The 12798-nt window shown below is 24.2% G+C and overlaps 1 long non-coding RNA gene across 4 annotated transcripts in view; it reads right to left on the reverse strand.

Annotated features, from left to right (window-relative positions):
* The window catches only part of LOC102678179, a 285716-nt gene extending 276450 nt beyond the window's left edge, over positions 1 to 9266 (reverse strand). For all 4 annotated transcript variants that reach the window (XR_004151227.1, XR_422510.2, XR_004151230.1 and 1 more), the window contains exon 1: positions 8662 to 9266. This is a non-coding gene — a long non-coding RNA (uncharacterized LOC102678179). The remainder of the gene's footprint in view (positions 1 to 8661) is intronic.
* Positions 9267 to 12798: the final 3532 nt, after the last annotated feature.

Genomic DNA, 12798 nt, shown 5'->3' on the forward strand with positions numbered 1-12798 from the left:
ATAAAAGAGAGAATTTTTTGAGCCTCAAGATGAATCAAAAATTATCGAAAAAAATATAATTATTTTTTAGTTAAAAAATATTTTAAATATTCTTATAAAAAAAATATAGCATTTTTTTTATACTTTAAAATATATTAAGATATTTGAAATTATATGTGATTTTTAATTTTAAAATAAATTTTAAAATATTCTATATCCTTTTTAGAAATTTAGAATTTTTATTTTTCCTTTATAAGAATGATGCAAAAAAAAATAAATCTTTTGCTTTTATATGTTTCAAAGTATTGAATAAAATATTACATCTTAAGAAGAATAATATAATAATCTTTGATAATGAATTTTATCTTCTCAAAGATAATTTCCACTAAAAAAACTTAATCCATGTATTACTCATTATGTATACATGAATTTTCATTAATATCAGAATTTTCGAAAATTAAAAATTTCTCCGTAAAATAATATTTCATGATTTGAAGTTTGATAAACTATCATAATTTGAATATCTAATAAAATTCAAACTATAGTAATTTGTAAGTACTAAGTAATTTCTAAGTATATATATATATATAGTTATACAATCACAAATTTTTAGAATTAATTTATTTTATCTATTTATATAACAATATATATATATTTAGTATTCCTTGACTGCAACCAAGAGACACATACACATGTAACAAAGAAAAAACTGCCCAAAAGAAAAAGTAATCGGGTTAACGATGTGAAACTTCTTCAACGTTCCCTCGAATCCCCATGGAACGAGTTCGATCCAAAGGTTATTTTGGTGAGAATTCCACGAGGATACGCGTTCCTCGAAAACGACAACGCGATTCTTCCATTTACATGATGCCACGACGAATTCGGGACACCTTTGGGAGAGAAGCAGCCGGGTAAACGAGATAAATAGAGGGGGATAGCAGGGAGGCAAGAGAATATATTTGCATGGGCGAATTGGAACACCTGGACAAGCTTGTGTCCGCGGAGAGAAATTGCACGGAACGTCCTTGCTCGTTCCACGCGAACTGCAGGCTGGTTAATTCGTGGAAAGCGTCCAACTAATTTGCCCTCTGATTTTCTTTCACGAACTCGGTGAACTTTATCTTGCGATCACTTTTTAACTTTATTGAGAATTATAATATTCAATCACATTCGTGGATTATACATTGAAGATAAAATTAAAGATAAAAATATAAATTAAAGTATTAAATTTAAGTATAAATATTAACTTTTTAAGTATAAATTTATACTTAGGTAAGTAGGGTGAAATGAAATGATTATTTTTTATGATTTCTTTCTTACTGAAAAATGCATTAGTTTTTTTAGATTTAGAATATAGAAAATAATTTCTTTGATTCCAAATCTATTCCAAATTTCTTCAAAAATTATCAAAAATTATTAAATTATTAAATTCGTGTCCGACTGATTTGTCTCTAATTTTGCGATAATTTTTTAATTTGAAAATTATAATATAGGATTGCTCTCATGAAATAAGTTAAAATATATTTAAAATAGAATGAAATGAAATGAATTAAAATTGTGATTATTTTTTAAAAATTAAAAACACATTAATTTTTTTTTAGATTTAGTGTATAAATAATAGAATATCCTTGATCTATTTCAAATCTAGTTTAAATTTCTTCATTCAAAATTTAATTCTTAAAAACAGAAATTGTTATAAATTATTGAAAAAATTTATAAAAATCAAGGAAAATAATAAATTTAATTAGTTTGCGATCAAATTCAAATTTTAATTGTTTAAATATTAATAAAAAAAATTGTCATTCTCTATTAAAAATTATAAGTAAAAAAAAGAATTTTATTTCTATATTATTTTTATTGTAATATATAATAATATATTTAAAAACTTACAAAAAAAAATTTACATATATTATGTAAATTTTTTATGTATTTCATAATAAATAACTTTTGAGAGCACTTCATTTACTATCATATCATATCCTACAATTAGTAATTTTAAACTTATATCTATTGATCGCATACTATTAACAATCCGCCGGTTGTAACAGGTCAATTGTAATTTATAAATATAAATTTACAAATAATCACAAATATATATTTTACATATTTTGCAAGTTCATATAATTTATTCAATGATTTTCTTCATTTCGTAAGTTCAAATACAAAAATGTAATGATTAAAAGTGATCCAACATCACTTTTTATCTGTCCATCTAAATCTATTAAAAGCTAACGAAAAGTTTTCACAGAATTTACTTTTACCATTTCTTTTTTTCTTCAACATCCATTCTAACACTTGCAAAGATAACGAATAAAACATTTCAGACCATTTACCGATTCAGAACGGCAAGAAAAAACACGAAAAGAAGAGCAAGCTTGACTTGTAAAGAGAAAAACAGCTGTCTCGATGACGTCACTACCTGTGTTACAGCTCTGCCAACATCCCTTGGGGTATGGGTCAGTCCCGGTACACACCCAAGAGCTTAGTCCAACTATCCAAGTGACGAAACTTCATTTGCAAGCACGCTACATTTTTTAAAAACCCGATATGCGAATAACTGGAAATTTTCTCAAATGTTTTCAAAGAAAAGCACACATCTTAACATTCCCTTTTCTATATGTAAAAAAATTTTCCAAATTTGTTCATCTTTATTATTATCATGTATTCTCATTACATAACATGTGTCATATAAGGTTTTACTATGAATACTTTGATGCAATAAAGTTTTAAATATCGCAAGTTCAAATCTGTGTTATGATTTTATTCATCCGGATATGGGTGTTCTAGGAATTACTCGAGCTTCTTTCTCATCTTTTCATCATCATTTTTATTTACTTGTCGAATGCGTCAAAAGTGAGAGTAAATGAGTGAATGAGAATGAGTGAAATATTTTATTTTATTTACCGTTTTGAGCCCGGGATAAAACAAAGATTTTTATCAATCAAAGAAATTCTCAGAATTGGGACTTCACGACATTCAAATGGAGGAAAAATGCACTTAAGCGAATATTGTATGTATGTATTGTATTGTATGTATATGTAATTTCAAATAAATAGGATAATTATAGAAGAGACGAGCCACGTTTTTTTATGATAGAATTACGTCTATAACGGAGAAAATAGAGATTTTTTGCTTAAAACATAGTATATATTCGATAAATTATTATTCTTTTTAATAATATTTAAGCGTTAATTTCAACTTTTTGTTTTCAATAGAATTTTTAATGCATATAATGACGCTTTATTTTTGTAAAATATTTATTTCTGTAATAAATTTCTATAATATTTCACTCACATATTATTATAAAAATATATGTAGTAATTTCCCATGGCTACATTAACATCCAAGTGTACAATCATTTTATCAAGTTTATCGTTAAGATTAATTAACGATAGGTTTATATACTTTGATTAAGTCCAATAAATAAATCAAGGCTAGGAATATGAAACTTGTCATAAGTTTTTTTATTTATATTATTTTATTTAAAAATATCATGTTTCTAAAGAAAAAAAAAATAAATGTTTTTCATTACTGATTACAAATTATATATAAAATATATAAAATAATATAACAAAAATTATGATTAATCAATTCTTTTTTTAGTGATAGTGAAACCTTAGTGAATTTGAAGTATCATTTTGAATAACTTTTTCTTTTGCACATAATTAATAATTTGCTTAATTTTTAAATTATTCGAAAAAAATTGTTAATATCATATATTAAACTGTATACTGATATAATATAATATTGAATTTTGCCTATATATGATAGTATGTAATCGCTACTTGTCAACTATTTATATTTAAAACAGGGTAACTGGTAAACAATATAAATAAATTTGTCAAAAATTTATTTTCTTATCAATTTTTAAAAATCTTCTTTATAGTGCATAAAGAAAAATCAAATAGTTTCAAATAGTGCATTATTTGGCATTTAAATCTTCTCTGAAAATGGAAGAATTTTGCAGATTTGAAAGATTTGAAATTCAATATTTTTTTTCTTAAGTAGAATTCTATAATTTTTATAAAAATATTATTTAAGTCAAAATTGATTAATTTAATTTTAATTTTTTGATATTTTATTTGAGCAATATATACGCTTAAACATTATTTTTGTATACCATGTTTATTGACAATTTCATCATACAAGCATTAATTTAGCTCTCTTGATAAAATCATGTCATATTTATGAATTTAAAAAAATAGATTTATTATCCATGTTTACTTTTTGCAATAAAAAAGTTAATCAAGATGCTGCAAAATTAAAAATATGCTATAGAATTAAAAATATTTCAATACATGTATTTTGGAAAAATATTAGAAATCAATTCATAAAAATATAGTTCTTTTAAAAAAACTCAAAAAAGAAGTTCAAAGGCTAATAATTTAAGAAGAATATATTATATCTATACTTGAGTATATTGAACAGAATCTGCAAAGATCTAAGTATGGATCCATTTGAATATCTTCTATAGCTCAAGTGAAAAATTAAAGAATCTTGAAAATCCATCAATATTTAAGTCAATTTTTAAGCATCCTAATGCATAATATATATATTAAATAATTAATCATTTAAAACCATTTAATTTTTTCTAATTAAATTTTTTTCTAGTTTCTAGTAGCATTATATTATCTATTAGCATTATAGCTTATTGTTAATTCAATTGCAAGAAATATCCTATATACAATAGCAAAATAATAAGAAATTAAATGTGAAGTTGATATCATTATCATGTAATTTTTTTTATTGTAATTTCGGTCGTTCAAGAATTGTTTTATATTTTTTTTTTACAAATTCGAATTTAAGTATAGATAAATACAAAGTACTATGGAATAAATAGAAAAATAAAAATCTATTTTTATATTTGTTATAATAGTATATTAAATTATTTTATATTGATTTTCTGTCTTAATTATTTTAACAATTTTAATAATCATCATGTTATATAATTATAATTATATCATTGTATCCAATCTTTATCCAATCTATCTTTCGTTTTACATATTATTCTTTTCATTATAGATCTCTTAGTTTCTCATATTTATTTTTCATTCAGAAATAGTGACTTATTAATTAAAGAAATTTTTTTATTAGGTCGTAGGATTTCATCATTCATTTTTCATTCATATTTCATTAATCATTTATATGAAATATTAGATTTTTATATAAAAAGTTTATATTTGATTTTTCAAAATTATTTTTAACTTTAATCAAAATAAACACTATTCACGATATTTTTCCAACAGCAATCTTAGGGAAAATCTTCCTTTTCGAATAAGTCTTTGTTTTTAAAAGCGATAAGCTTTTTGAAGATTTGAAGTCTAAAGAAACTCTGTCTCTGAATATTTTCTGAAATATACAAGAATGATTCAAATTTCTGAAAATCTATTAAAAATATTTGAAGAAGAATTTTGTAATTCTAAAAATGTTTATACAATTATTTATAAAAAAAGATACGAATTACAAAATAATGAATATATTTAAAAAAATTTGTTTAGAAAAAAATAAAATTCAAAATTCAATAAAAAATAATGCAGAATATAATAAACTTTTCAAAAATGACAAACAATTTTCAATTTAAGAATAGCCAAACAAATTAACAAATCAACTTTAAATTTTGAATAAACATAAATTTAATATTTCATATAACACAATTTAATACTTATAAGATACAAAATTAAAATAAATTCACAATTATAACATCAAACAAAAATTTTAAAGGTTATTTAAATGATTCATTTCTTCCAAATTTATTTTTTTTTTTATGAGAAAAATATATTATGATTAGAATTTATATAGAAAATTTAATAAAATTAATGAAAATTGGAAAAATGCGATTAGTAAGTAAACGGAAAATTGAAAATAAAAATATTAATTGCACAAAAATTTAAAAATTAGTCTTTTAGAAATTTCTATTTAAGAACTATAAATATATATAAATATAATATAATATATAATACTTATATATTTCTACAATAAATATTATATATTTATACAATAAAAGTTTTAAAATTAAAAAGTTTTTAATATTCAATAAATGTACAAATGTACATTTAATAAAAGTTTTAAAATTAAAAAGTTTCCAATATTCGAAAATTAATTTTTTTAAAAATTTGAAAATTGTTTTAAAAAAATACTTATAAAAATACTTATTAACAATAGCATTTTGCGTTGTTACATGATATAAATGATTGTAAATGATTTTATTAAATAAATTCAAAGTCTTGAGTTCATCATATAAAAAAAATAAATATTTTTTAAATATTTGTTATCATTATTTATAATCCATATAAATAAATTTTATAAATTCTTTTTATTGCATTTTATATAAATGATTTAATAATTGTGACTAAAATGAGCATTTATTTTTATTTATTTTTTAAATATACAATTATCATAAACAATTATCGAGGAAAAGTTATGTAAAAAAATGATTTTAGTTAAAATCGAGTAAGCATATTCTGCTAACTAATTAAAGTTAATAAGTCATAATTGTACTCTTCGCGTATATTATTACTCTATCATTATTTAGAGTTTGTATGAAAATAATCAATGATTGTATTTAATGACTAATTAATGAAGATAGTATACGGCAAATCTTAATTTACATTGTACCATACTTAGAAATGGTTAATTTGTTTGTTAATATTATATCGTTTTAATTTGCATTACAATTATAGTTAACTGTTCTTGGATAATATAGAATAATCAATATTCATCGATTTGTCATTTGTCATAAGTGCATACCAATAAAGAACATCTTACATAAGAGATAAGAGAGATACATAAGACGTCAACTCATAATTCAATTTTATATAAAAATAAAATATAGGTGTTAAATATCAAGCAAAAAATTAAAAAAGAAAATAAAAATAGAAAGATATTTTAAAATAAAAACTAATTTAATATAAATAATATTTCAATAGTGCAATTTGATTAAATTCACATGATAAATCAACTTCCATCGATCATCTATAATTTCTAAATGCAATTTATCGATAATTACATAATAACTTCTCCAAAAGTTTATAATAAATTTAAACATATATTTTAACATGCAAAATGCATATAAAACAACTCATTCTCTACTATATGTTATAACTATTGTATAAATTACATTATATTGCTATGATACGCCATATAAATTAAGATTATATACAAACATATATATATGTAATAATGAAAACCATCCTAAAATTTTTTTATTTTTTTATAATTTATTTATTTATAAATAAGTTTATTGCAAAAATATTGATTGTATAAAGGAAAAAAATATTAAGCAAAATGCTTCACATTTCAATCGCGCTTAATCGATATTAAGATCAATAATTTTTTCTATCGTAAATATATATACTATATATATACTGGATATTTCTTCGAGTATATAAGTATACTTGTAACGAATATTCGTTGGTAATAGTGTTTCAGATAAATATAGCAAATCAAATAAAAACGGGAAACGCGCCTAATTATACAATAAATGATTAATTATTTGACTATAAATTCGTGTTATAATCCAATATTGTATTAAATTGAATAAAAATTACTATTAAATTGAATAAAAATACTAATAAGAGATCAATGACTTTTTTTGACTGAGCGACTCTTTCCATTTCATTTTCAAATTATTATCGATCATGTACGTCGCGTAAACAAAGTCTTCTTCGAATTTATTGTTATCAGCATTCTCAAGAAATTGATATACATTGTCTGCGTTGCAAGTGCAAATTCTATTTTTCTATGAATTTCTATAATTATAATTAATAACTATAATTTTTTTGCAATAAAATTAAAATTGAACATTAAAAAAAAATGATAAAAATTTTTGCGATACAAAAACCCGAATGAAAAGGCATTATTTCCTGCAGAATTATTAAAGCCTCCATTAAAAGGGTAAACTTTCGGAAAATTTTCGAAAGTTTAATGGAAGCTCACAGAACATGGTAACTGTTTGTGAAGAAGTTGAATGGACTGTTATGTGAATAAGACCATCTGGTTGTGGGAAAACATGCGCATTTCGTATAGTATCGAGAACGAAGACAGCATTTCTTTTTTTAAAATTTCTTTTCGCAATTTAGTCCTTTTAATGTATATATATATAATGTATTCAAACAGAAATTATTCAAAATTTATAATGAAACTTGCAATATCATTTGAAATTAATGTCAACGAGAAAAATGAAGAGGAAATTGAAATAAAAGAATAATAAAAAACATGAAAAATACATTTTTTTAAAAAATATTTATATTCCGTACCGGGAACCACGTGAGAAAACACAGTTAGTGGCGCAAGCATTATGAAAAACTAACGTAAAGAAATTTGTATATTCACATAAGCATACAAATACATGTCTGAATGAGACAATCGCGCACGTCTCTTCATCGAAGAATCACATTGTCTAACCTCAATGACACAATCGAATGGAAGCAGTGAACTTCTCTGGCATTGAATTATTTCAAGCTTTTGAAATGCGGCAAGACGAGAGAAAAAAAATTAATTCACTGCGCGCGTAAAATTCTATGTGATTTAACGTAAAATATAACATTATTCTGAAGAGACTCAATGCATTTATAAAATATGTTACTGCATATATATGATAATATATTTAACATATATATATAAATATATACACATCGTTGTCACTTGGATCATTCTCGCAAAAGACAAAATTCATCGACTTACGTCAACTGCGAACTCCACTCTCGATCGATACACCACGATATCTCTCTCTCACTCTATCTGTCTCTGTTACCCTTTCACAACTGTTGGTTTCGTCTCTTTGTTCCTATTGTCCCGGTAGATTCTCACCAATAAACATCAAACAAGATCAACAAAAGCAATACATAAACTAAAAAACCGACGATTGTCTTCTTTTTTCACGAATCACGGTAACGTGACGAATATAGAAGACAAGTATAACGAGAAACTCGCACATAGAAAAGATAAACAAGAAAAAACGTCGAACACAACACACACGCGATTCGCGATTCCGGAGCACAGCTGGTTGGAACGTCGTCGTGCGCGTTACGCTGTATCGGCCACTCGAAACTCCGGCTGCTGTTTCAAGGGCAAGGCTAGCCCTCGTCGTTGAAAGAACGCGGTACTATTATATTATAAATAAATTTTTACAAATACAACAATAAAAACAAATTATACACGATCAATCTTCTCACGAATTGAATCGAATTTTTCTCATAAATTGAGTTCTAAACTTTTGTTCCGTTCAAGAAATACGAAACTCGTCACGAACCAACTCTCTCGATGGACACGACGATACTGAGGCGCCGGCGTGTTTATTGCCCCCACCACCGATTCCCCCGCTACTTCCAGCAATCTATCCCCACTACTCTCGCTGCTTTTTCCTTCTCTATTTCTCTAACCATGCTAGATTTTTCCCTACTACGCCACCTTCTCTACCACCAGCTTCCCATTCGATCCTCTCCTACCTATATTCCAGGTCTCAGCTGTCCTACGAGTGTCTGCTTTAAACCTTTTCCTTCTTTCTCTTACTACTATTTTATCCTCGTTCCTTTTATATTTTTCCCTTGTTTCTATCCTTATTTCTCTCAACTGATCCGCCACGACATCCTTGTTCGCAACGTTTCCTCTATACTATTCCTTTCTTTTTTCTTTGTCTCGCTTTTACTTATACAATTCGTGTTAAATTGTTCCTTTCTTTCTCGCGAGTGAATTCGAAGCATAAACTAGGTCATTATGTTCAAAGTGCCACATGCGTGTTTTAACCGTTTGGCTTTTTCGAGTTTTCTCGGGTTACAGATAAACATAGTGGCAAACCCTTCGAAAATATTAGAATCGTAGCGTATGCTTTTCAAGATGAACGACGGTAAAATCTGACCGAAAATTAGCCGATGAAATCTGTCGCGACAAATCCAACGGTAGTGACAGTAAACTGCAAGGATTCACCCTCACGAAGCCTACGAGATATATAAATATCCTATCCGGAAAAAGCTGCAAAAGTTAACCTTGCAACTTTTCACTGACAGTCTTGTATAATTATAATTGTTATAGATTTTTAAAAATCAAACTGATGTAATTATTAAATTATTTATTTGACTTTATTTGTTTTGATCTTTATGTTTTTTTCTTATTATAAAAATATTTCTGTATACAAAAATATTTCTTTTCTAAAGAAAACGAATTTTTCTCTCAAAAATGATATTTAAAATTTATTTTTTATCTATTATGTTATTTGATTTTATAAAACAATTTATAAAACTTATTCGATAGAAATAGAAAAATTTAATTATCATGCAGATTTTTTAGATATTTACTCAAAAACAATTGTTTATTTTCCTCAATTAATTCAGTTATAACTTAAAAAGGGAGCACTTTTCAATACCATAATTCTACAATTCTAAAATAATTTTTTTTATTTACACGTTTAACAAACCTGCGCAAATATTGAAACATGCGTTCAGAAAATAAATCAACATTGAAAACATAATCCGTACACAAATTTTAAAATAAACTTTGATACAATTTTTATTAAAATTTTGTGTAGAAATTTAGTGCTAGTGGAATTTCATCATTATAACTAGATTATGAATATTTATGCATTTATACAAAATTTCAATGTCAAAAATCTAGAACATATATGATATTCAAAATAGCACTTATTATAATATTTAAAAAATGAGACAATCTTTTTTTAAGTTTCATTTTTTTAATTCATGTTTATAAAAATTTGATTTTGCGTAAAGATTTACATTCTATTCATAATGTGTTATATACGTATTCTCGTGTCACATTCATCCAAAATTATGATTGCATTAATTAAAAGTTAAACTTTTTTTTTATATACTAAGTAAAAGTTAAAATTAATAGTTGATTAAAATTCTATTTGTATATATTAAAAGAATAATAATGTTTCTCAGTTATATCGATTTAAAACTTATATATATCATACTAATCATATGTATATATGTAAAAAAAAAAGAAGAACTGATAATTTTCTTTTTTATTTATTTATTTTTTTTTTATATTTTTGCAAAAACAATTGCTATCTCTACTATAATTTTACATTTATTAAAAGAATACAGCACAGATCTAGCGTCGCATCGTATCGAATTAATCGTTCTCCATTTGCAATAATGTATTCGAGGCACGTTCTACCGGAAGCCGCAATGCGATAGGAGCGCAGGGATAAAAAGTGAATCTTTACGCGGCAGGAAATATAGCGATCATTTAACAGTAAATCCTGTGCGGTCGCATAAAGCGGACGCTTAATCCGGCTCGCATAAGCGATAGTATAACACTAAGTTTCTTTAGCTGAGATATAAAAATGATATTGTGCAATTATCGAATGTTTCGTTCTTTTTTAAAGAATACTTGAAAAGAAAAAAAAAAGAGAAAGATCTTCGATACCAAACCATTTTCTTTTTGCTAGGCGAGACACATGCGGTCATTTATTACGGTATTCATTTATTAAGACCACCTGGGATGTGTGCTATAATTATGTTGCCTGAAATTGCGTGAAACCAGTTCGACAGTAAACCTGGCGATAACTAAGGACAGGCCTCGCTCTGTTGCTGATCTCGAATCTTCGCGATTATGGAATGTCAGCCATTGAACAGAATTCTTTCGTTAACGTTTGATTAATTAATTATTTTTCTATTTATAAATTTTATTTTAATTTTTTTTTAATATTTTTGTTTAATCTTTTTTCTTCATTTTATTTTTTATTTTATTTTATTTGCCCATTTTTGTTTATCCTTGTTCTTATGTTTAGATTTCTATTCCATCTTTTATTTATAGTTCAATAAAATTATTAAACGTTATTTTAATATTGGAAGTTTCAATTATTCTTTGAATTAATATTTATTCTAATTAGTCTGTTTATTTCTTATTTTTTTTACTTCTTATTATATTTTATTAAAAATCATATTTGGTTTTCCCTCTCTCATAATCTTATAATCTTATTCCTTTTATTATTTTCAACGGATTATACTATTGTTTATTATTGTAGCTATTTTTATCTCTAGCATGCAGTAGATTAGTCATATTTTCTGAGTTTTTTTAGGTCTTCTTTCTGTAATCTTGTTTATTGTTTCTATCGTATGATTTTTTTTCCTTCTTAAATTATACGCAAGTTTTCGGATCATCATTTTGAGATAAGCTGAAATTCAAACTGTATATAAATATTTTTAAGTTTGTATTCATGTATTTTTTTAAATATCCATATTTATGCTATATTTCATTGTAAAAATTCTAAATAATTTTTTTTTTATGGTTGTATCAGAAAAAGTAAATAATCCTAAATTGTATATAAATAATGAAAATAACAATATTTCACGAAATAAATGAATACAGTTTCCACATAATCCATAGTCCATAAAAGATTAATACAAAATATCATAAAACAATGTTAAAATTAATAAATGTATAATTTTAATAAATTTAAATAATAATTTTTTTATTAATAATTTATTCAATTTTTTTCAATTATATTGATCAAACAATCATCTTTTATAACAGTTTTATGAATGTATATTTTTTTAACAATATTTTTTATGACATTTTCATATGTTCTTTATTTATTAACGATATTATATTATTTATTAACGATTGTTAATTTACAATTATTTCTTTATTAATAAATTTCTTAATGATTATTATACAATTGCTTAATTGTATAATATATAAAGACTTATTTGCATAATTTTTTAAGTACTTTCAAAAAAGAAATCTGTTATCGTAGAGAGAATAAGAGGATCAATTTGTTTATTAATCTTGACAATTTATTTTAATAATAATTGATTAGCGATTGATTTTAATAATAAATTTTTATAATAATAATAA

This window comes from Apis dorsata, unplaced genomic scaffold (genome assembly GCF_000469605.1).
Source record: "Apis dorsata unplaced genomic scaffold, Apis dorsata 1.3 scaffold_534, whole genome shotgun sequence".
In the NCBI taxonomy this organism is placed as follows: domain Eukaryota; kingdom Metazoa; phylum Arthropoda; class Insecta; order Hymenoptera; family Apidae; genus Apis; species Apis dorsata.